The following is a 5,465-nucleotide window of genomic DNA, read 5'->3' on the forward strand; positions in this document are numbered from 1 at the left end:
CGGGAACGGGAACAGAAATGGGAATGGGATTGGGATCGGGAACAGGATCAGGAACGGGATTGGGCTCGGGAAGGGGAGAGGCCCTGGCCCAATAATGGACCCCTCCCCCAGGGAGCGACCCTGCCCCAATCCCGAGATGGACCAATCCCCTCAATCCCAGACCCCTCCCCAATTCCCAAAGCCTCCCCAATGCCAGCCCCTGACCCAGTCCCAGACCCCTGCCCAGTCGCTGAACGGACCCTCCCTCAATCCCAGCCCGCCCCGATCCGGATCGGAGCCATCCCCGGAGCCTCCCCCATTCCCGGACCGGACCCTTCAATCCCTTTGTGGGGCGGCTCCTGCCGCTTCCAGCCCATTTTTGGGGGATCCAAAGGGCTCCGGGGACCCTCCCCACTTTGGGGGTGTTGGGGTGGCCCCAGGGCCGCCCCGAGGGCCGAGGGGGGATGGAAACCCCCAAAGCCGGGGGGCTCCTGGGGGTCCCCAGTTCCCCCCGTCCCCACCCCAAAACAGCTCCTGGCCAATCAGAGCGCGCGGCGCTGCTGACAACTCAGTTGCCGGGCCGGCGATTTTCAGGCAATCAGCGCCTGCGATAGCGCTGCTCATCGGTTGCCAGGCAGATCACAGCGCTTCTCAATGCGCTAGCCAATCAGAGACTGCGCGGGGCCATTTCTAGCCAATCAGAGCGCTTGTTCTCGATGACTCCTCAGTCGCCAGGCGGACCCGCAGCGCCCAGCGCTCCCCGGGAGCGGAATTTGGGGAGGGGGGAGGTGACCCTGGGGATGGGGATGGGGCGTGCGGGGGCAGCTGGGGCCGGACTGGTGGCACTGGTGGTGCTGAGAGCCCCCCCGGCCGCGGGGGTCACGGTGAGAAGGGGTTGGGGGCCCCAAATTAAACCAAAGAGGGATCGGGACCCCCCCACGGAGCAGGAGGGGCCTGGAACCCCCAAAACCAAACACGGGGGAGGGGAGCGGGGATTGGGGGAACGATGGGGAAGGCGGGGGAAAGAGGGGGATGGGACACCCAAAAAGGATCAAGACAACTTGAGGTGGCCACCTTTCTATGTGGATGGTAGCCAATGGTAGCCAATGCTTTTTCCCAGTCCATGGGATCCCAGTCTGTGCAATCCCAGTCCATGTGGTCCCAGTCCATAGAATCTCAACCCAGTTTATCCCAGTGTGTACCGTCCTGATCCCTATGGTCCCATTCCATATGGTCCCAGTCCATAGGATCTCAGTCCAGGTGATCCCAGCCCATGTTTGATCCCAGTCTGTGTGGTGCTGCACACACTGCCAGGGTCTGAAATTCCAGTCACCAGCCAGGAAAAAATGTTCCTGCCCTTGAATGTCCTTGCTGTCCTCTCAACGAGTTATAATAAAACTAAAAATCAATAAATTTGAATTTAAATAAAATAGAATAAAAATGAAATTTAAAAATTTCAACTCTTACAACCCTCCTAGGGCTCCGCTACCGGAATCAGCAGGAGTGGTGTTGGCCTCTTCAGGGGAGTTAGAGTGGGACCCGACCAGAGCGGGAGCCCTTAAACCCCAAAAATCCAGCCTGGGGGGCAAAACATCCCCTACAGCGGCTTGGAGTGAGTCCCCCAGAAAAATGTCACTTAAAGCTGTCATGATCACCCCTGAAAAGGGGCTTGTGGGGCTGTGGCCCCACAAACACCTGAAAATGGGGAGGAAAAAAACACCCTTGGAGGGGTGAGGTCCCCCCAAACATCCCTAAAAAGAGAAAAACTCCTCTTCAGAGGGGCCTGAAGACCCTTCAGGGCCCTCGAGGAGGGACAAGATCCCCTCCTCTGCTGGGGCCTCTCCGAGCCGGGAGCTCTCCCGTTGGCGGCTGCCCTCGGGGGAGCCCCGAACGACGGCGGCTCCTGGGCTGAGCCCTCCTCAGCCGGGGCTGTGGAGGGAACTGGGGGGGCTGGGACGGGGCCTGGGGGTCCTGGGGTGACCTGGGGGAGCCTCAGTGGGTCCCACCTCCCCCTGTGCCCCCTCTCCCACCCCCTTCCCAATATTGCCCCCAAACAAAAGCTTGTGGCTGTGCCCCCACCGACCTCCAGCCCTGGGAACCTGGAGCAAGCGGAAACCACAACTTTGCAAATGCTACCTGTGCCTGAAGCAAATGGAAAGAGAACTGGGGTGTGAAAAATAAAGCTTGTTTATTTTCAGAAAAACAGCAAAGAAAACACAGAACACATTTACATTGTAAGAATATTTGTAACAACAACTATCTATGGAACGTATATACCTAAGAACATATCTAACAAAAGTCTATGAAACGTATTTACAGAAGACAAAAAGAAGCCCTGAAACCTATAGCCTAAAGACAACAACAAACTCTACAACGTATGTACAAAAGGGTGGCATCTCTGTCCGGGATCTCCATCGGTCCTTGAGGAAAAGCAAGAGGCACGGTCACTCCAATCAGGCAGAGAGGGCTCTTCCATGTGCCCCCAGGCTGGCCCAGCAAGCGCAGCACAGGCTGGGGATGGCCACCAGAACCCAATGCACCGGGTCCCACATCCCTGAGCAGGGACCACCCAGCCCAGTCCCAGCCTGGCAGCAGGGGACCCGCTCTGCCTGTGGGGACCACATGCCTGTCCTGCTGCTGGTATTGCTCTTCATCCCAAGATCATGGCCTCTTCCTCATCTTTCTCATCAATGTCCATGTCCTCAAGGTACTCTTCCATTTCCACGTCCATCTCCTCTTCCACATCTACCTCCATCTCTTCTTCACCAGTCTCTTCTCCATCCACTTCCATCTCCTCCTCTGGATCCATCTGCATGTCCACCTCCATCTCTTCCTCTCCAGTCTCTTCTCCATCCACTTCCATCTCCTCCTCTGTATCCATCTGCATGTCCACCTCCATCTCTTCCTCTCCACTCTCTTCTCCATCCACTTCCATCTCCTCCTCTGTATCCATCTCCATGTCCACCTCCATCTCTTCCTCTCCACTCTCTTCTCCATCCACTTCCATCTCCTCCTCTGTATCAATCTCCATGTCCACCTCCATCGCATTGTCTCCACTCTCTTCGCCATCCACTTCCATGTCCTCCTCTCTATCAGCCTGCATGTCCACCTCCATCTCATCCTCTCTCTCGGTGACAGCCTGCAGAGGTAGCAACACCTCAGAGTGGGGTCCCTGTCCCACCCCATCCCCACAGAACTCCAGCCCAGCCGGGCAGCTGGGGGGTGTCCACCTCCATGGAATGGCACTGTACCTTCCTCAGGACAAATGTGAGCATCCTGCAGGGACGGATGACAAAATCCAGGCAACAGAGAGCTTTCAGGACTGATGGGAGTATCAGGGCGCAGGTGACGAGAAGAGTGACAGGGAACATGGTGAAGGGTGAGCTGGCACGAGGGCTGGCACAGGGTGGGCTGACACAAGGGCCAGTGGTTGTGTTGTGCTCTTTGCTGGACGCTGGAAGTTCCTGCTGGAACATCACATCTGTGACATCACAGTGGATCTAAAGAGCATCTTGTTCCGAGCTGAGCAATCTTCCCCAGCCCATGCTGCTCACAGCCCTGTTGCCAAGGATGGGGCATCCACAGCCTGGGCCAGTGCCTCAGCAGCCTCCGTGTAAAAGAGCAGCTCCCTCAGATTCAACTTCAATCAGCCTCCTGCAGTTGAAAGCCATCCCCCCTTGTCCTGTTGCCACGGGCCCGGCTGAACACTGTCCCCGTCTTTCCTGTGGGACCCTTCCAGTCCTGCAGAGCTGCAGGGAGGCCTCCCCAGTGTCTCCTCTTTCCAGGCTGAGCATCCCCAGCCCCACTTGGACGGCAGTCAGGTAGATCAGGGGGAGTCAAGGCTGAAGTCAAACAGCATCAGGAACTGAGAGGTGGAAGCTTTAGGCCCAGGTTTGCCTCTATAATAACAGTGGAGGGGAAGATGGTGGGACACTGGCTCTGTTCTAACCGCTGATTATTTTCTTTTTTTTTTTTTTTTCCCTTCTTTTCTGTCATGCTGATGCAGGTGTTGCTGTTTGCAAGGAAGCTTGGCACAATATCCATTGTCTTCTCCATTTGTGAAACACCGAGCAGAGTCTGGGCAGGCTGATGATGCAGAGCAAAACCTGCAAATACACCGGTGATCCTGAGCCTGGAGGGTGCAGCTAAACCCGGCCAAAAATAATTTCTGGAAAGTCAAGCCTGGTTTACATTTTCTTGAGTTTGGCTATTCCTGATCCGGGTGAGGGGGCTTTCTGGGGAGGGGGTGCCACAGGGTTCCACCCCCCCATTTTTGGGAGGTTTCCCATGGTGCCCCCTCCCCAAAAAGCACCGCGGGCCCCCTGAGGTGGCTCCTGTTCCACCGGCCGGTGCCCCCTGATCCAGGACTGCCCCCGGTGAGTCTGGGGCGCTCTGGGGGGATTTTGGGGAGATTTTGGCGGCATGTATGGGCTTTGGGGGATTTTGTTGGGAGATTAGGGGGAATTATTGGATTTTGGAGAGAATTACTGGGTTTGTGGGGTTATGGGGGTTTTGTGGGTTTTGAGGATTTTGGATTTTAGGGATTTTTTAGGGTTTTGGGGTGGTTATTTTTTGGGGGGTTTATTGAAATTTTTGGGCGTTTTTTTGTTGTTTTTTTTTTTTTTTTTTTTTTTTTTTTAATTTTGGTGGGTTCCATTGGGATTTTGTGGGATTCTTTGGTGTTTAGGAGTTTTTAATTGGGATTTTTGGGGGATTTTGGGGGGTTTCAGTGGAATTTTGGGGGGCTTTGGAGTTGTCCCAGGGTGTGGGGAAGGGCTGAGAGGCACCAAAGTCTCCTTTAAAGCCCTGAAAGTCCCAATAAACCCCATGAAATCGCAATTAAATTTCACAAATTCCCATTAGAACACCCTCGAATCCCAATAAAAGCCCACAAAATCCCAATTAAACCCCACAAATCCTCCCAAAAATGTCTCCAAAACCACAACAAGCCCCACAAAATACTCACGAGTCCAAAGAAATCTTGACAACAACCTAGAAAAAACCTACAAAACCCCCCCTAATCCCCACTAAAATTCCTAACAAACCCAAATCCCCAAAGAATCCCACTAAATGCCCCCACAATTCCAATAAATTGCCTCCAAATCCCCTAAAAATCCCAATAAAACCCAGAAATAATTCCAGAGGATCCCACAAAATCCCCACAAAATCCCAGTAAAACCTTCCAAAATTCTAAAGAAAACACAAAAAATTTCAATTAACCCCCAAATACCCCCAGGAAAACAACTTCCCCCTCAAAGCACCAATAAAACCCCTCAAAACCAAACTCCCCAAAATCCCCCAACTGCCTCCAAACCCAATAATTCTCCCCAAAAACCCCAACAATTCCCCATAAACTCCCAACACAATTCCCAAAAGCCCAAAAAAGCCCCAAATGCCCAAACCCCTCCCGAGCCCTCCCTGGTCCCTCCCGGTCCCGCCCAGGCCCGTCCGGGGCCGCGGCCAAAAGTGCCCGGAGCGAACGCGGA

The sequence above is a fragment of the Anomalospiza imberbis genome, unplaced genomic scaffold (genome assembly GCF_031753505.1).
Source record: "Anomalospiza imberbis isolate Cuckoo-Finch-1a 21T00152 unplaced genomic scaffold, ASM3175350v1 scaffold_49, whole genome shotgun sequence".
Lineage (NCBI taxonomy): Eukaryota > Metazoa > Chordata > Aves > Passeriformes > Viduidae > Anomalospiza > Anomalospiza imberbis.